The sequence below is a fragment of the Podarcis muralis genome, chromosome 7 (assembly GCF_964188315.1).
Source record: "Podarcis muralis chromosome 7, rPodMur119.hap1.1, whole genome shotgun sequence".
NCBI classification, from domain to species: Eukaryota; Metazoa; Chordata; class Lepidosauria; order Squamata; family Lacertidae; genus Podarcis; species Podarcis muralis.
This window is the reverse complement of record NC_135661.1, coordinates 85,349,225-85,369,611: the sequence shown is the minus strand read 5'-3', so window position 1 is coordinate 85,369,611 and position 20,387 is coordinate 85,349,225.

The window sequence follows — 20,387 nt, the reverse complement described above, 5'->3', positions numbered from 1 at the left end:
TGGCTAGTTTTTGTGTCCGTCGCCCTGCTCGCTGAAAACCGTTGGACTTAAAGCCCGTGCTCTTTATTTTAATTGGTGAGCGCGATTTCAGTCCTCCCCCCCCCCTCCGTCCCTTGTGAGTTTGAGCCAATAAAATAAAACAGGAGGCGGGATTTTTCTCCACAAAAGGCCTACCCACTCTAATCGTTAAGACGAAAAGAATCCCGCCCACACATCTCACGCAGAGGACAACGCAAAGGATTGTGGGACATTTCCTGGATGTTGGCCAAGAAAGTCAACGGGCGTCTAGCTTGGCTGAAGTATAACAGCAAAGGATTGTGGGAGAGGCTCTTCACTTTAGCCAATGGGCTTCTTGGCTGGGCAAGATACTGTAAGGCACTGGCTAGAACCCAGTCGGCTTGCAAAGGATCATGGGAGCCGCCATGCCATTAGGACTAGGGACCCAATGAGCTTCTGGCGCAAGTGCAAAGGATTCTGGGAGCCACCTAGCACTTTGGCCAAGGAAGCCAATGGGCCTCTGGTGTGACGAAGGGCATATTTGGCTAGGTTTGGTTAAGTTGCAAAGAATCATGGGAGCAACCCTGCACCTTCCTGAGGGAGCCAGTGGGTGCACAGCTGCAATGGCTTGCAATAAAAAAAATTAAAGTCTTATATATAATTAGGGAGGGTGGCGCTGTGAGTTAAACCACAGAGCCTAGGACTTGCCGATCAGAAGGTCGGCGGTTCGAATCCCCGTGACGGGGTGAGCTCCCGTTGCTCGGTCCCTGCTCCTGCCAACCTAGCAGTTTGAAAGCACACCAGTGCAAGTAGATAAATAGGTACTGCTCTGGCGGGAAGGTAAATGGTGCTTCCGTGCGCTGCTCTGGTTCGCCAGAAGCGGCTTCGTCATGCTGGACGCATGACCCAGAAGCTGTACGCCGGCTCCCTCAGCCAGTAAAGCGAGATGAGCGCCGCAACCCCAGAGTCGGCCACGACTGGACCTAATGGTCAGGGGTCCCTTTACTTTTATATATGTAATAAATGTTCATAAATGTACCAACCAAGCACGTACATAGATATGTGGACCACATGTCTGGAGCAGCACAGGAAGACCGTCCTGAAACCATTTTGACTCCCAAACTGACCAAATGTTTTCTCTGCAAGGAGGGAGGGGGTGAAGGAACCTTCCCATTGTCTCAGGAATTTGGAAATCACCATCTCAAAGGAATGGCCAGACTACCAGGAAAGGCAATCAGGAAAGGTGTTATCAGATAACCTGACAGACAGGAAAAACAACAACATTCAAATTTCTGTTGTAGACCACCTTTTCTGTGATGTAGGTTTGATGTTTGTTTGGGGTGGTCTTGGGTTACACCCCTTCTGTGATGTAGGCATGATGTAGGGAGGGGTGGTCTTGAGCTCCAGGGAAGGCAATTACAGTGGTACCTCGGGTTAAGTACTTAATTCGTTCCAGAGGTCCGTTCTTAACCTGAAACTGTTCTTAACCTGAAGCACCACTTTAGCTAATGGGGCCTTCTGCTGCCGCTGCACCACCAGAGCACGATTTCTGTTCTCATCCTGAAGCAAAGTTCCTAACCCGAGGTACTATTTCTGGGTTAGCGGAGTCTGTAACCTGAAGCATATGTAACCTGAAGCATATGTAACCCGAGGTACCACTGTATAAGGGCGAGCACATATTTGTTCTGGGTCCTTCTCCTTGTGCGTGTGAGGGGAGCACCCTGCTGGAACAGTTCAATAAAGATCAGGCTTACGAGCTGCTTTGCTTCTCAATATTCTCTGGTTGGCCTCTTGCTATTTTCTCCGACCAATGGAGAACCTACAAAGGACTCTATAAGGGCTCCCCCAGAAGGGAATAAGGGCAGATTTCTGTTTATTACACTAGGTTAGGGTTGCCACAATGGAATGCCTAGGGGCTTCTTTTTTTGCAATTGAGTTTTATTATTATGAATTTCATTTCTATACTGTTTTATATTTTAAAGAACAAATCCCGAAGCGGTTTACAAAACATTAAAACATAAAATCAAACAATCCAGAATAAAACAAGCAAGGAAAATAATTCATATCTTTTTCCAAGTGACATTTTGGATTCCCAAGTCGCCAACCTGGCATCCAAGATCACATGGTCGCAGTTGGACCCACATCAGTTGCAAAACACGCCTGGTGCCTGGCTAATTTTTCACCCTGTCACCTGCGGACCCTCAGGGCCTCTACCTGGCCCCCAGGACTCTCCCAGACCACACCCCTCACCAGCACTATTTCTTATTTCTCCTTAAGCAATTTTCACCTGGCTGGAATGTGTCCTTGCTTGCCTGAAAGGAAGTTAGTGAGGGTCATGGAAACCAGCCTACTATTCAAGGAGAAAATGTCTGCTCTGCCCACTTTTGCCCCAGGCTCCTCCCTCCACTGGCATGCGGCCCCCACAAGGTTTCTCAGGAGGAAGTGTGGTCCTCAGGAGGAAAAGGTTCCCTAGGATGTGTCCTGAGAGCATAGCTGTCAACCTTCCCTTTTTTTGCGGGAATTTCCCTTATTCCAGCGCCGTTTCCCGCTGCTATCCTGGAGTGTTAGATATCCCGTACACTGTCCCCGGGACAGGTGAGGCTGCTGATCCCTTATTTTCAAATCTGAAAGTTGACAGCTATGCCTGAGAGCTCTCTACGGCCACACGGGGGCCTGGACAGCAACAGTTAACTGTGTCTGCGGAGCAGGATTTACGGAGATTGCTCAGCAGTTTAATAGCAGGGGATTACTATGCAGCCAAAGGGATTACTCAGCAAAAACGAGGCAGCACAGCCTGTTCTACTGTGGATATTTTGAGCACAACCTCACCCATCTCTGCTATGGGAGGGAGGACCCCTTGCTTCTTCTGTTCAAAGCTTCGTCAGACTAGAGCAGGGGTCTCCAAACCATGGCCCACGGGTCGGAATAAGGCCCAAGGGACTCGTTTATCCAGCCCATGGCAACGCCCGCTGCCCGTGCTTACCGGTGATGCGCTGCGCAGCTGCCCACTTCTGGGTCAGAGGAGCACCAGAAATAGCTTGTGCGCATGCGCAAGCGTTATTTGCGCATGCGCAAGCATTTTCCCCGGTGCACATCCGGGTCGGAGGAGGCCCGTGCACATGCGCACAAGCTATTTTCAGTGCTCCTCCGACCCGGAAGTGTGCCGGAAATAGTGTGTGCGCACGCGTATGGGCACGCGCTCCCCTGCCCTCTGGCCCACCGCACAATCGGCGCTGGAGACACCGGCCCGAGGCGCAGTAAGTTAGCTGACAAAGGATGACAAAGGATGGAATGAGGGCAGCAACCCCCCCCCCCCCGTATGCGGACTGTCTCGCCAGAGTGGTGCATGCTCTAGTTATCTCCCGCTTGGACTACTGCAACACACTCTATATGGGGCTAACTTTGGAGGTGACCCAGAAACTGCAATTAATCCAGAATGCGGCAGCTAGACTGGTGACTGGGAGCGGCCACCGAGACCACATAACACCAGTTCTGAGAGATCTGCACTGGCTCCCAGTACGTTTCCGAGCACGATTCAAAGTGTTGGTGCTGACCTTTAAAGCCCTAAACGGCCTCGGTCCTGTATACCTGAAGGAGCGTCTCCACCCCTATCTTTCTGCCCGGACACTGAGATCCAGTGCCAAGGGCCTTCTGGCAGTTCCCTCACTGCGAGAAGTGAGGTTACAGGGAACCAGGCAGAGGGCCTTCTCGGTAGTGGTGCCCGCCCTGTGGAACGCCCTCCCATCAGATGTCAAAGAGATAAACAACTACCTGACATTCAGAAGACATCTTAAGGCAGCCCTGTTCAGGGAAGTTTTTAATATTTAACACTGTACTGTTTTTAACTCTTGATTGGAAGCCGCCCAGAGTGGCTGGGGAAACCCAGCCAGATGGGCGGGGTATAAATAATAAATTATTATTATTATTATTATTATTATTATTATTATTATTATTATTATTATTATTATTATGTAGCATTTCTGAGGTTTTGCCCCTCAGTTCTCTAGGGAAAGTGTTCTTTCACCCTGCGATTCTGCAGAATTTTGGTAGCATTAGGAGACAAGATATAACCAAAGGAGAGTGAATCGGACGACTGCTGCTATAGATTATCCGATTCTACCTGAAAGGGTGCGGGTTTCAGGTCACAAGATGGTCATAACCAGAGCAGAAACATCTAAAATATTAATACGCTCTGGTAACCTCGAGGTTAGGTTACTGCAACACGTTATACGTAGGGCTGCCTCTGAATGCGGCTCAGAAACTTCAGCCGGTTTAGAATTAAGCAGCCAGGTTGCTCACCCGAGCAGGACGGTTTGAGCATATCACATCGATCCTGGCCCGACTGAAGATTAGTTTCTGGGCCCAATTCAAAGTGCTGGTTTTGACCTATAAAGCCTTAAACAACTCAGGACCACAATTCAAACTACCCTACCCCATACAAACTATCCTGGACTTTGTGTTCATCCTCTGAGGCCCTTCTTTGTCTGCCTCCTTCGTGAGAGGTCCAGACAGAGGCAACACAAGAACTGGGCCTTTTCTGCTGTGGCTCCCCGTTTGAGGAATGCTCTCCCCAGGGAGGCTCACCTGACACCTTCATCGTGCACCTTTAGGTGCCAGGCAAAAACGTTCCTCTTCAACCAGGCCTTTGGCTGATAAACATCAGATACCCTTTTAAATATGTTTGTGGGAAGGGGGTGGGAATAGCGTGATGGGCTTGTGGAAAGGAGACGTCAGACTGTCTTTCTGTTTCACCCACAGTTTCCAGCCTCTTTTTGAAGGGAGTGTTGTAAACAAAAACTGCCCTTATTCTCTTATGGGGGACACAAGAGCCCTTATAGAGTCCTTTGCAGGTTCGCCATTGGTCGGAGAAAATAACAGAGGCCAACCAGAGAATATTGAGAAGCAAAGCAGCTCGTAAGCCTGATCTTTATTGAACTGTTGCAACAGGGTGCTCCCCTCACACGCAGAAGAAGGAGGAGGACCCAGAACATAGGTGTGCCCCCCCCCCCTTATATAGACATTTTAAATTGCCTTCCCTGGAGCTCAAGACCACACCTCCATTCATCATGCATACATCACAGAAGGGGTGTAACCCAAGACCACCCCCCACAAGCATCATACCTACATCACAGAAAAGGTGGTCTACAACGGAAATTTGAATGTTGAATGTTTTTCAACATTCAAATTTGATGTTGAATGACAGGAATGTCGAATGTTTTTCCTGTCTGTCAGATTATCTGATAACGCCTTCTCTGATTGCCTTTCCTGGTAGTCTGGCCATTCCTTTGAGATGGTGATTTCCCAATTCCTGAGACAATGGGAAGGTTCCTTCACCCCCTCCCTCCTTGCAGAGAAAACATTTGGTCAGTGTGGGAGTCAAAATGGTTTCAGGACGGTCTTCCTGTGCTGCTCCAGACATGTAGTCCACGTATCTATGTACGTGCTTGGTTGGTCCATTTATTAACATTTTACATGTTGTTGTTGTTTAGTCATTTAGTCGTATCCGACTCTTCATGACCTCATGGACCAGAGCACGCCAGGCACTTCTGTCTTCCACTGCCTCTCGCAGTTTGGTCAAACTCATGCTGGTAGCTTCGAGAACACTGTCCCACCATCTCGTCCTGTCGTCCCCTTCTCCTTGTGCCCTCCATCTTTCCCAGCATCAGGGTCTTTTCCAGGGAGTCTTCTCTTCTCATGAGGTGGGCAAAGTATTGGATCTGCTTCAGGATCTGTCCTTCCAGTGAGCACTCAGGGCTGATTTCCTTCAGAATGGAGAGGTTTGATCTTCTCGCAGTCCATGGGACTCTCAAGAGTCTCCTCCAGCACCATAATTCAAAAGCATCAATTCTTCGACGATCAACCTTCTTTATGGTCCAGCTCTCACATTTTATATACATGACCTAAAAATTTTTATTTCAGGAGCTAGGTAGCAAAAATGTATTTTATTCCAAATAGGATTTGAGTGAACAGGAAAAGAGGATTGCATTGGGAGTGGGGGGGGGGGGGAGAGAAAGACTGTTTTGGTAACAGCTGCAACCTGGGCAGCTGTCCCTGAGTCCCATCACTGGTGTGAGGCGTCTGCAGCTGCAGCCAACACTTTGAGAGGCTGCTTGTTAGAAGCGAGATCTCTTCAAGCTCTGTGGTTAAAAGGGGAGGGAGCCCTGAAACCCATCTCTCCACTGGTACTCTGCGAGCGTTGAAAGCCAGTGTCGCCTGCGTCAAACTTTCCGCCGCTCTCGCCCTCCCTCTGGCTGCCTCGTCCGCTTTTCCATATTGCAAGTCAGTTAAATCTGTGGTTACTCGAGTAAGCAGGATTTAGGAGCAGAGGGTTATCTGCAGAACCACGCTGCTGTGAATCCAGAGCAAACGGGAGTGATACAGAGCAGTGGCGTAGCGTGGGGGGTGCAGGGGGGGCTGGCCGCACCGGGCGCAACATCGAGGGGGGGCCCTCGCACTCGCAGCTCTCTGCCCCTACCTGGCTCACTCACTCTCGAGAGCCAGTGTGGTGTAGTGGTTAAGAGCAGTGGACTCGTAATCTGGGGAACGGGGTTCGCGTCTCCGCTCCTCCACATGCAGCTGCTGGGTGACCTTGGGCCAGTCACACTTCTCTGAAGTCCCTCAGCCCCACTCACCTCACAGAGTGTTTGTTGTGGGGGAGGAAGGGAAAGGAGAATGTTAGCCACTTTGAGACTCCTTAAAGGGAGTGAAAGGCGGGATATCAAATCCAAACTCTTCTTCTTCTCTCACTGCAGTGCTGGCTGTGCGAATCTGATCCGAGCTGCCGGGTCTCCGCCCACTGTGGAGGGGGGGGGGTGCCAGGCGTGCTGTGCGGTGTGGTTAGGGGGCGCAAATTACTTGCCTTGCCCTGGGTGCTGACAACCCACGCTACGCCACTGATGCAGAGCAAAAGCTACAGACTCCTTCGCAGTTTACAGTCGGCTGTTTTGGAAATTCCAAAACCCGCATGTTCCACAAACTTCCGATAGCAGAAGCACGCTTCCCCGCACGCTTCTTCTTCCTGGATTAAAATGGAAGGCACAGTCCACTCTGAACGTGCAGATGCACACACACACAGCGGTTTCCTGTTACACTGTGAGAATATAAGAAATACCTGCCACAGAGGAGGTCAAATCTTTGTGTTTCTGCCTGAGTTGCGGACCTGGCCGTGCCTTTGTTCTGGGCAGCGGAACAGACTGCCCTCTGAAGCAGCTGGTTTTGAAGGTGATGGAAGTGGAGCACCGTAACATAACCCTCCAACATCCCTCAGATGAAAATAGGGACATTTCTCACTCCCCTGCACAACTGACTCTCCTCAACCCTCCTTTTTTTTGCCCTTCCACCCCTCAAGAATATTTCCACTACCACTGAACGAAGGGGACACAACACATGCCCTCAGCTGTCCTGAGAAAACTCCTTAATCCCCTTTTTAAAAAAAAATTCTTTGGCAGATTTACAAAAAGGAAAAACAGACACCAATACAGTGGTACCTCAGGTTAAGAACTTACCGTAATTCATTTTGGAGGTCCATTCTTAACCTGAAAATGGTCTTAACCTGAGGTACCACTTTAACAAATGGGGCCTCCCGCTATGGCCACCGCGCGATTTCTGTTCTCATCCTGAAGCAAAGTTCTTAACCCGAGGTACTATTTCTGGGTTAGTGGAGTCTGCAACCTGAAGCGTCCGTAACCTGAAGCGTCTGTAACCTGAGGTACCACTATATGTAAATTTTAGAAAGGGGCAAGATTAGATGCAGGTGCACAAAGCATTTTTGTACAGTGGTACCTCGGGTTAAGACCTTAATTTGTTCCGGAGGTCCATTCTTAACCTGAAACTGTTCTTAACCTGAAGCACCACTTTAGCTAATGGGGCCTCCTGCTGCCGCCGCGCCGCCAGAGCACAATTTCTGTTCTCATCTTGAAGCAAAGTTCTTAACCCAAGGTAATATTTCTGGGTTAGCGGAGTCTGTAACCTGAAGCATCTGTAACCTGAAATGTATGTAACCCGAAGTACCACTGTATTTTTAAAAAATCCTCAAGACTCCTTGTGTTTTGCTCTGTTCCCACTTTCCCTCCCAGGGCAGTCCTGCCTTCTGCCTACCCCTCAGAGCATCACACTGGGCTAGGCCAGAAGAGTGTCCGCCTCTTCGTGACCCCCTGGACCAGAGCACGCCAGACCCTCCCGTCTTCCACTGCCTCCCGCAGTTTGGTCAAACTCATGCTGGTAGCTTCGAGAACACTGTCCAACCATCTCGTCCTCTGTCGTCCCCTTCTCCTTGTGCCCTCCATCTTTCCCAGCATCAGGGTCTTTTCCAGGGAGTCTTCTCTTCTCATGAGGTGGCCAAAGTATTGGAGCCTCAGCTTCAGGATCTGTCCTTCCAGTGAGCACTCAGGGCTGATTTCCTTCAGAATGGATAGGCTTGATCTTCTTGCAGTCCATGGGACTCTCAAGAGCACCATACTTCCACTGAAATTTATAATTTGATACTATGAATAGTGTACCTTTCTAAGAACACTGCCAGTTATGTCTCGTGTGTTTATTGGGCGCTGCTTCGCCAGCACATAGGTGATGCTCTGATGAAGCAGGCCTCCCCGCCCGCATGGGACCACCCACCTGTCGTCCACAGAACGATCGAGTTGGAAGGGACCACAGGGGCCATCAAGACCAACCCCCTGCAATGCAGGACTCTCTTGCCCCGTGTGGGACTCGAACCCACGACCCCTGAGATTAAGATGCTCCAGCGCTTCAGCCAAGAGAGGGGGCCCCGTGTATCTGTCAACACCAACCAGTTGGCAACCCCGGACCACAAAGAGAGAAGACCCTTCTGAGCACTGGCTTCTGCTGCAGGAGGGCAAGTTGCATCACTCGGCTGAAGGATGCAGCCCTTTGAAATAAGCGCTTGCAACTTGTGGCACTAGCTGATCTCTGGCACGGTCCGTCCCCCCCCCGTTTGTCGCCCCCTCTGCAAGTTCAAAGACCAGCTGACTGAGCAAACTTAATGCCAGGAAGGGCATGAGTTCATGCTTTGATGGCCGGTGGAACATTAACCGCCGTTAACCTGTTTCGCTGCTTTTTCTGGAGACGCACGCTCACCTTGCGAGATGCAAGTCCGTTCAGAGGCAGATTATATTTTTTTCCTCTTTAAATAACTTTTTTATTCAAAATTAAAACAAAACATATTATTCAGAAACATATCATCCTTACTTCCCCCCCCCATTTTACCACCCTCCCCTCCCTCCCCCCACAGAACTCACCCCCCGACTTCCCTCAGTTCCAGTCTTTGATTTCTCTAAAAACGCTGTTTTCTGCATGTTACGCAGTTGTATAGATCCTCAAACTATTTAGCTGATTATTATCAATAAAAAGTTTGCGAATGTTTATTCAAAACCAGCCAAGGAGTCCAGGTCGCTTTGTTGCGTCTTCAGACACTTTGCAAAGGGTTCCCATTCACCTTTAAAGTCACAGTTATCCTTGTCCCGTAGCTTGTATGTCAGTTTTGCCAGTTCTGCATAGTCCATCAATTTTTCTTGCCATGATTCTTTAGTTGGGGTTTCTTCAGTCTTCCATCCTTGTGCTATTAAAACTCTTGCGGCCGTTGTTGCATACATGAAGTGGCAGATTATAGAACCGCTGGCTCCACCTTGTCTGCTGTCCCTCAAAAACCCCAGAGATTAATCCGAGAGCGGGTTTCGTTTCCCCACCTGCGTCTTAAAACAGGGAACGCTGATCACAGCTGCACCTGTAAGGCGCTTTTGCGGCGCCAGCGCTCTTTGCGCTCAAGAGCCCTGTGAGACACCTTCCTATTGCAGCGAACAGAGAAAGGGACCTGTGTTTCCCTAAGGCCACCTAACCAGGCAATGCTTGGGGTAACACGGAGACAGCGTGGTGTAGTGGTTAGAGTGTCGGACTAGGACCTAGGAGACCAGGGTTCGAATCCGCCCTCAGCTATGAAGCTCAGTGGGGTGAGACTGTGGGCCATTCACTGCCCCTCAGCCTCACCTCCTCCGCAGGGGTGTCTCGGGGATTAAATGAGACGAGGGAGAACTAGGTCTGCCACCTCAAGTTTCTTGAAGGAAAAGTTGGGATATAAAAGAAATACGTTTGAATTAAGGGCCCAACACAAATCTTCACATATCTCAAGGGCTGTTACATGGAAGAGGGTAGGAATTGAACCAGTAGCTTCAAATTACAAGAAAGGAGATTCCAACTAATATTATTTATTTATTTATTTATTTATTTATTCATTCATTCATTCATTCATTCATTCATTCTCCGCCCTCCCCGGCCAGAGCCAGGCTCAGGGTGGCTAACACCAGTAAAATTACAGTAAAAACATAATGGGGGGGACCCAATTTAAAATGCAGGTTAAAATGCAAATTAAAATGCAACCTCATTTTTTTTGGAAAAGCAATAAAAAATTTTTTGGGGAAAAAAAGGAATCTTTTGCTCCATGTGAGGCTTGAACCCACAGCCCTAAGATTAAGAGTCTCATGCTCTAGCGACTGAGCCATCCCAGCCGGTCAAACACCCTGGCTTCAATCTCCTGTTAAACAGTATTGTGCTAGAGGGATGGCCGGTCCAACTCTGTATAAGGTAGATTTCCTTTGTTCCAAAGCGGCAGGTGCCGTCCGGAAAGACTTCTCTGTCTGAGATCACGGAGAGCCAACACCAGTCAGAATAAATACCAGTCATACTTAACAAGCCTGACTCAGTCGCAAAGGCGGATTCTTGGGCGCTTGGGACCGGTTACACACAAACACACGTCCCTTTGCGGTTTTGGTGGAGCCACGAATCTGCAACCTCTTCGCCACCCACTTCCTGCCTGGTGCATTCGCTCGTCCTTTCTGCAAAAGTTCCTCATTTTTAAGAAGAAGATGTTGCTACAGGAAAAAAAATATTTACTGCGCATATATATATATATATATATATATATATATATATATATTTCATCTGTATATCATTTCATAATATGCTGCATCCACACAAAAAATGTCAATTGCGGTTTAAGGAGCATTACATAACTTATTAGGTGTCCTTGGTTTCCATTATATTTTAAGCAGAAGGTCAAATCATACAAGAGAAAATAATAGATAAGGTTGAACGGTCACGGAACTTCACCTTCTGATAAATAACATTTCCCAATACAGTGGTACCTCGGGTTAAGTACTTAATTCGTTCCGGAGGTCCGTTCTTAACCTGGAACTGCTCTTAACCTGAAGCACCACTTTAGCTAATGGGGCCTCCTGCTCCCGCCGCACAATTTCTGTTCTCATCCTGAAGCAAAGTTCTTAACCTGAGGTACTATTTCTGGGTTAGCGGAGTCTGTAACCTGAAGCGTATGTAACCTGAAGCGTCTGTAACCTGAGGTACCACTGTACGTTCGGTGCAGGCCTTACCTCTTTATTCTGACTCTTGAGACTTGGGGTGCATATTGCCACCTTATTTCTGTAATTTTTAAGTTGTGCCAAACTGTTTTAAATACAGTGGTACCTCGGGTTACAGACACTTCAGGTTACAGACTCCGCTAACCCAGAAATAGTACCTCGGGTTAAGAACTTTGCTTCAGGATGAGAACAGAAATCGTGCTCCGGCGGCGTGGTGGCAGCACGAGGCCCCATTAGCTAAAGTGGTGCTTCAGGTTAAGAACAGTTTCAGGTTAAGAACGGACCTCCAGAACGAATTAAGTTCTTAACCCCGAGGTACCACCGTATTGCGTTTTGACTGCTGCAACCTGTTCTAATAAACAACAACAACAACATCTCTTTTATAAGATTGGCCAACCATGCTATTATCCCCTGCATGTTTTTACACCATTGCAAGATGCCAGCTGCCTTATCAGATTCCCAGCTTCTTGCTGGGACTAGCCTGGATGTGGCGATAATCCCAGCTGCTGAGCGCCAGTTCCCCGCTGCCTTGCCACAGACGAAAACTTCCTTGGACTCTCCTTGTTGCTGCAACCAGCCATCGCTCCAAACAGAACCGCCAGATGGGAAGAATTCAAGAGACATGCTCCTTCTCCCCCACCCTCCGGCATTTAATATTTGGCTTGGACCGGCCCCAAAAGGCCGCAGCTGCTTCTGCGCCGCTGCCCCACAAGGCGTCGCCGTCGTAGTGAGACGTTCCAGACCTCAGCACGTGCAGGACTGTGGATTGGCAAAGCTCGCCAGCTTGCCAACTCCTGGCTGGCACCCTTCCTCTCTTCTCTTTTTCCTCCTACGCTCAGGCCTGGCTCCAGGATTTTGAGGACTGCAAATCCCTCCCCAAAGCCCACTCTCTCTGGAACAGAGTGGCCTGAGAAAAGTAGAAAGAGTTGGCCTTCGGACACCTTGCTACACTGTCCATCCCACTAGGAAACCCGGCAACAAAGAAACGTTAAGGAGCTGAAGGAAGCTGCCAGAGGCTTGTTCGGTTTTACAATAAAACGAAGGGAGCCTTTTCTCCCACGGGCTCGATTCAGTTGCGCACTTAGACCTTGAGCCTCGGCTCGCAAGAGGCAGGCGCTGGGTTCATCAGGAGCCTCCAACGCAAAAGAGGAATGTCTCCCACGACACAAGTGAGGTTGGCTTTGTCGAAGAGAGAGAAGGGTGGGTTTGAGCGCCTGGCATTTGAAAGTTTTTGGAGTGCGTGAAGGGGAAAGATCCACACGCACAGGCAGTTCAGGGCGATGTCATAGAACAGGGGTCAGCAAACTTTTTCAGCAGGGGGCCGGTCCACAGTCCCTCAGACCTTGTGGGGGGCCGGATTATATTTTGGGAGAAAAAAATGAATGAATTCCTGTGCCCCACAAATAACCCAGAGATGCATTCTAAATAAAAGGACATATTCTGCTTAAGTAAAAACACTAGGCAGGCCCCACAAATAACCCAGAGGTGCGTTTTAAATAAAAGGACACATTCTACTTGTGTAAAAACACCAGGCAGGCCCCACAAATACAGTGGTACCTTGGGTTAAGAACTTAATTCGTTCTGGAGGTCTGTTCTTAACCTGAAACTGTTCTTAACCTGAAGCACCACTTTAGCTAATGGGACCTCCTGCTGCCGATTTCTGTTCTCATCCTGAAGCAAAGTTCTTAACCCGAGGTACTATTTCTGGGTTAGCGGAGTCTGTAACCTGAAGCGTATGTAACCTGAAGCGTATGTAACCCGAGGTATCACTGTAACCCAGAGATGCATTTTAAATAAAAGGACACATTCTACTCATGTAAAAAAACACGCTGATTTCCGGACTGTCCGCGGGCCGGATTTAGAAGGCGATTGGGCTGGATCCGGCCCCCGGGCCTTAGTTTGCCTACCCATGTCATAGAATCCTAGAGCCGGGAGGGACCACAAGGATCATCTAGCCCAACCCCCTGCAATGCAGGAAACTTTTGCCCGACGTGGGACTCGAACCCACAACCCTGAGGTTATGTGTCTCTACTGAATGAGCCTACAGTCGGGGAAGGGTGAGACATCTCGGGGTGGAGGGCGCAGGTGACCCAAAGACCTGCATCTCTGAAGGGTGGGAGGCCTTGCTTGGCTACACAAGCTGCTCTCTAGAATCTTGAGGACTAGAAACTTGGACTTCCCTGTCTCCCTTCTTTTTTTAAAAAAACCTCCCAGCTCTGAAGGCTTATGGTGGTGGCTGGTACCCCTTGGCGTGGAAGGCAGGCTAGACAGGGCCAGATATTTTTCTTCCAATGGGTGTTCCCCGTTTCGTCTCTACCCCGAGTGTCCCACTTGTTAGGGCCTCAGCTGTGTTTTAAACGCATCTGTTGCTTTTGTGTTTCTTACAGTCTTTATGTGGTTTAGCTCGGTCAGTAGAGCATGAGACTCTTATCTTCAAGGATTTGAGTTCGGCCACGTTGTGCGGATGCCTGATGATCGTCTTCCAAAGCAACTACAGTCATACCTCAGGTTGCGATAGCTGCGGGTTGCGCGTTTTCGGGTTACGGATGCGCCGAAACCCGGAAGTACCGGAACGGGTTACTTCCGGATTTGGGTGCTCGCGCATGCGCAGAAGCGCTAAATCGCACTTTGCGCATGCGCAGAAGCGCCGGGTCGCATCGCGCGCATATGCGGCACTGCGGGTTGTGGATGCTGCGGGTTGCGAACATGCCTCCCGCACGGATCATTTTCTCAACCCAAGGTTTCACCGTACTCTATTCTGAACTTAAAAATGTAAAGCGTAATACTGGTGGCCAACAAACAAGCTTTAAAGACTGTCTCATGGCAAATCTAAAAAAAAAAGTAGTATAAACACCAACAATTGGGAAACACTGGCCTGTGAGTGCTCCAGCTGGAGAACAGCCTTTACCAAAGGTGTCATGGGCTTTGAAGACACTTGAACTCAGGACGCAAGGGAGAAACGTGCTAGGAGGAAGGCACGCTTGGCAAATCCACACCGTGATCAACTCCCGCCCAGAAACCTATGTCCCCACTGTGGAAGGACGTGTGGATCCAGAATTGGCCTCCACAGTCACCTACGGACTCATTGTTAAAACTGTGTTTATGGAAGACAATCTTACTCGGCTACGAGTGATCGCCAAAGAAGGAGCGAAATATTCCCGCATCGCGGAGGGTTGGACTAGATGACACCGGTGCCCCTTCCACCTCTAGCATTCTAACAGCAACTATTATCTTTAAGCCTCTATCAGAGAAAACAGGTGGGATATAAATAAATGTTGTTATCAGTGTTGCAGCCTATTTTCATGGCAGGATTCCAATTGTGCCTTTTTAAAAAAATAAAAGCTACATGGCAGGTGGTAGCAGTTAAAGGGTAAAGGGGACCCCTGACCATTAGGTCCGGTCGTGACCGACTCTGGGGTTGCAACGCTCATCTCGCTTTATTGGCCGAGGGAGCCGGCGTACAATTTCCGGGTCATGTGGCCAGCATGACCGAGCTGCTTCTGGCGAACCAGAGCAGCGCACAGAAACACCGTTTACCTTCCCACCAGAGTGGTACCTATTCATCTACTTGCACTGGTGTGCTTTCGAACTGCTAGGTTGGCAGGAGCAGGGACCGAACAACGGGAGCTCACCTTGCCGCAGGGATTCGAACTGCCGACCTGATCAGCAAGTCCTAGGCTCTGTGGTTTAACCCACAGTGCCACCCGCGTCCTGTGGTAGCAATTAGACTGGGATTATTGCTTCCCGGCATGGAGATGAAATGCAACAGCAAAAGCTAGACCTGTGGGGTTCCTGCCTGCCACACAGCAGCCAACGGCATAAGAGTCCTGCTGGGAAGACGCGAATGAATGGAAACCGCAACGGCCTTGCAAGCTGCGTGGCTCACGGCCCTTGAACCCCCACCACCCTGGAGCCCTGCCAATGACAAAGCCCTACCTGCTTAAGAAAGAATAAAGGTGTTGTGTTCGAAAATAGGTGCGGCGCCACACCTTCAAGCCACAAAACCCCACCCACTTCGCACAACCCACTGGTGTCGCAGCGAGGCGTTGGGGGACTGCCAGGAGCCGCACCTCGCACGAACCATTTTCCCCAGGTGTCTCGGTGCTTTTAAGAGTCCTCTCCCGAGTTATCCTGGGGCTGCGTGCAAAGAATCAGAATTCAAAATGACCTTAACAGATTGGAGACCTGGCCAGGCCCAAGCTCACAAAAGGAATTTCGACGGGGACAAATGTCAGGTTCTGTACTTAGGCAGGAAAAACCAGGTGCACAAACCTGTTCACATGCACTGCTAGTAAGCCAGGTATCAGATGGGGGATACCTGGCTTACCAGCAGTGCATGTGAACAGGATTTAGGGGCAGAACAGAGGTTCTGGACGCTATGCTTCTGTTAATGCAGCCTAGCATAGAATTAGCCGCCTAATAGCAACAAGGAACATTTCTCAGTAACAGGAAAATATTGTTGTTGTTTAGTTGTTTAATCGTGTCCGACTCTTCATGACCCCATGGACCAGAGCACTCCTGTCTTCCACTGCCTCCCGCAGTTTGGTCAAACTCATGCTGGTAGCTTCGAGAACACTGTCCCACCATCTCGTCCTCTGTCGTCCCCTTCTCCTTGTGCCCTCCATCTTTCCCAGCATCAGGGTCTTTTCCAGGGAGTCTTCTCTTCTCATGAGGCAGCCAAACTATTGGAGCCTCAGCTTCAGGATCTGTCCTTCCAGTGAGCACTCAGGGCTGATTTCCTTCAGAATGGAGAGGCTTGATCTTCTTGCAGTCCATGGGACTCTCAAGAGTCTCCTCCAGCACCATAATTCAAAAGCATCAATTCTTCGGCGATCAGCCTTCTTTATGGTCCAGCTCTCACTTCCATACATCACTACTGGGAAAACCAGAACTCGGCCTCGGTCCAGTATACCTGAAGGAGCGTCTCCACCCCCATTGTTCTGCCCGGACACTGAGGTCCAGCGCTGAGGGCCTTCTGGCAGTTCCCTCGCTGCGAGAAGCCAAGTTACAGGGAACCAGGCAGAGGGCCTTCTCGGTGGTGGCACCCACCCTGTGGAACGCCCTCCCACCAGATGTCAAAGAGAAAAACAACTACCAGACTTTTAGAAGACATCTGAAGGCAGCCCTCTTTAGGGAAGCTTTTAATGTTTAATAGACTATTGTATTTTAATATTCTGTTGAAAGCTGCCCAGAGTGGCTGGAGAAACCCAGCCAGATGGGCAGGGTATAAATAATAAATGTATTATTATTATTATTATTAAAAGGTACCTGAACATTTTGATGCATAACTTTCTTTCTAGGAGGCCTAGACCTGCCCGTGGGCATCAGGTTGGCAATAAACAACCCATGTACACCCTTTGCCAGCCTGGTGCCCCTTCAAATGTTTTGCACGATGGAGGCTGATGGGAATTATCAGCCCCAAACATCTGGAGGGCACCATGTTGGAAAATGGGCGTAGGGAGAAAACGGTGTCTCGGGTTTTGCTTTTTGAAATTCAGGCTGTTTTTCTGAGCGGGTTTTCCCTGTGCTGGCTAAGAGGGTGCCCGAATTGCAGCCCAAACCATCTGGGCACAGGGTTGCAGGAGGCGGCTGCAGAGGCCATGCAATATTTCCCTCTCAACAGCAGAAGAAACAAACAAACCTCTCTTTTGTTATGTTTAGAAAAGGGGAAATGAAAACCTGTTGACAGCAGCACATCCGCCTGCAGCTCCCTGGTGATTGGTGCAAAGTCCCAGCTGCACCTCACCTCTTAAATTAAAGGGGAACCAAAAAAAGACTCCGCGGACGTCACAAGCGGGTTAAGTCACAGGAGAAAAGCAGAAATTAATTGCCCCTCTCTTCCCTTCACCCTCCGTGAGGATCAGAGCTTCCCTGAAAGAGACTCTGCCAGAGATTGTGGATACTGCACATGTAAATGGCTTGCCCCAGAGAACCCTGGGAACTGTAGTTTAAGGGCGCTGAGGCGTTAGGAGAGCCCCTCCTTATCCCCTCACAGAGCTACAATTCCCAGAGTGGTTTAACCTGTCCCTCTTCATAGGGAGCTCTGGGAATTGTAGTTCTCCGAGGGGAATAGGGGCCTCACCATACATTTCAGTCCGATTCCACGGCTTCCCACAAAGCACCCTGGGAGTTGTAGTTTGTTATGAGGGTGCTGTTGAGAAGCCCATTCCCGTCATGGAACTACAACTCTCCCAAGTTCCTTGTGAATTGGGATTGTTAAAGCCGTTTTGGGAACTGTAATAATAATAATAATAATAATAATAATAATAATAATAATAATAATTTTTATTTATACCCCGCCCTCCCCAGCCAAGGCCGGGCTCAGAGCGGCTTACAAGCAATAATAAAAACAAATTGAATGATTACAACTTAAAAACGAAATTAGAATACAACATTAAAATATTGAAACATTAAAATATTAAAATGTAGCCTCATCGCAGGAGAAGGAAAGGAAAAAGAAAGAGAGGGAGGGAGGGAATCAAATTGGCTCCAAGCCAAAGGCCAGGCGGAACAACTCTGTCTTACAGGCCCTGCAGAAAGAAATCAGATCCTGCAGGGCCCTGGTCTCAAGAGACAGAGCGTTCCACCAGGCTGGGGCCAGTGTTGAAAAAGCCCTGCCCCTGGTTGAGGCTAATCTGACTTCCTTAGGGACTGGGACCACTAGGGTGTTGCTATATATGGACCTTAAGGTCCTCCGTGGGGCATACCAGGAGAGGCGGTCCCATAGGTACGAGGGTCCCAGGCCATGAAGGGCTTTAACGGTCAAAACCAGCACCTTGAACCTGACCCTGTACTCCACCGGGAGCCAGTGCAGCTGGAAAAGCACTGGGTGAATATGCTCCCATGGCAGAGACCCCGTGAGGAGCCTCGCTGCAGCATTCTGCACCCGCTGGAGTTTGTGGGACAGCTTCAAGGGCAGCCCTGCGTAGAGCGAATTACAGTAGTCAAGCCAGGAGGTGACCGTCGCATGGATCACTGTGACCAGATCAGGGCGGGAAAGGGAAGGGACCAACTGCTTGATGCGGCGAAGGTGGAAAAATGTCACCTTGGCTGATGCTGTAACTTGCGCCTCCATGGAAAGGGAGGCGTCAAGGATTACACCCAAACTCTTAACGGAAGGCAATGGCACTAATTGGGCCCCCGCAAGAGAAGGGAGTTGGTCCCTCATCCCCATGCCATCCTGACCTAGCCATAGGACCTCTGTCTTCGAAGGATTTAGTTTCAATCGGCTCCCACGAAACCATCCAGCCACAGCTTCCAAGCATCTGGTCAGTGTAGCTCTGGGAAGGGGAAGAAGGCTCTCCAGAAATCTTTGCGGGAAGCAGTGACCATTTAAAACGGCACCTTAGTGGTTCACATGGGGACTAAAAGGGAAACATTGAGGAAAACAGGCATTCCCTGGTGCCGTTGCTATGTTCCGAAACTGGCACGAAATGGGAAAGTCGGAATTAACAGGGGAGGTTCCAGCCTAGAGGAGCTTTGGCCCTCCAGATGTTGCAGGACTACAACTCCCATCAGCCCCAGCAAGCCTGGCCAATGGCCAGCGATGAGGGGAGTTGTAGTTCAGGAGCACCTGGAAGGCCAAGGGTTCCCCAAGCTTCCTGTAGGGCTTAAGTCAGGGAGGGCAGAACCCGTAGCCTTGCAGGTGTTGTCAGATACAACTCCCCACAGCAGGCGGATGATGGGAGTTGTAGTCTTGCCATCAGGAGGGCCACAGGCTCTGTCAAGGCTGAAATGGGGAGGGGAAGTGAATAAAAGGAAAATGCAGAGCAGCTGGGACAGAGGAAAGAAGTGAATTTGATGGGCAGTCTGTGGCCCCTAATTCCACTGGGACAAAGATTACTTGGACTACGGTTCCCATCACCCCCAGACATTAGCCATGGCGTTGCAAACCAACGCCTCTCCATCTTTGCAGGTTTCAAAACAGAGGCTGGGCGGCCTTCTATCATGCTTTAGCCGAGATTCCTGCATTGTAGGGGGTTGGACTAGATCAGGGGTAGGCAAACTAAGGCCCGGATCCGGCCCAATCTCCTTCTCAATCTGGTCTGCGGACGGTCCAGGAATCAGCTTGTTTTTACATGAGTAGAATGTGTCCTTTTATTTAAAACGCATCTCTGGGTTGTTTGTGGGGCCTGCCTGGTGTTTTCACACGGGTAGAATGTGTGCTTTTATTTTTTTTGTTTTTTTATTAACAATTTCAACATATCAAAATATCAAAAGATAACATATTCATTATTTTCCCCGCGTTCCCCCCACCTCCCCATCAAACCCGCCCCGCGCCCCCGATACTTCCCTCAGCTCCTCTCTCTGATTTCTCAACACATATTATTCTCTGCATACTGTAAAATTGTACAAATCCTTATATTATCTATCTACTATGTTAACAATCAGAATGTGTGCTTTTGTTTAAAATGCATCTCTGGGTTATTTGTGGGGCCTGCCTGGTGTTTTTACACGAGTAGAATGTGTGCTTTTATTTAAAAAGCACCTCTGGGTTATTTGTGGGGCATAGGAACTCATTCATTATTTTTTTCCAAAATATAGTCTGGCCCCCCACAAGGTCTGAGGGATAGTGGACTGGCCCCCTGCTGAAAAAGTTTGCTGACCTGTGGTCACTAGATGACCCATGGGGTCCCTTCCAGTGCTACAGTTCTATGATATCTGGTGGGTCCTGTAGCTTCTCCCCCCTCCCTCACTTCGGAGGCCTCCACTGTGATCGAGAGGCTGGTCGCTGGGCTAAATAGCTGCGTCGCACAACAGCCCTGCAGAGCCTCCTGTACATCCCGCCTGCTGCTTTGAGCGAGGACCTGGGTGCATAGCATTAACCAGCTCAAGGGGAAAGTTGAAGCTGTGATGAAGTGACGGCCCCTGCCATATGTAAACAAAGCTGGGATTCACTTAAGTGGTGCTTTCAATTACAGTCATACCTCATGTGACGTCCGCTTCATGTTACAGTGACATGTAATTTGTTCTGGAGGTCCGTTCTTAACCTGAAGCACCACTTTAGCT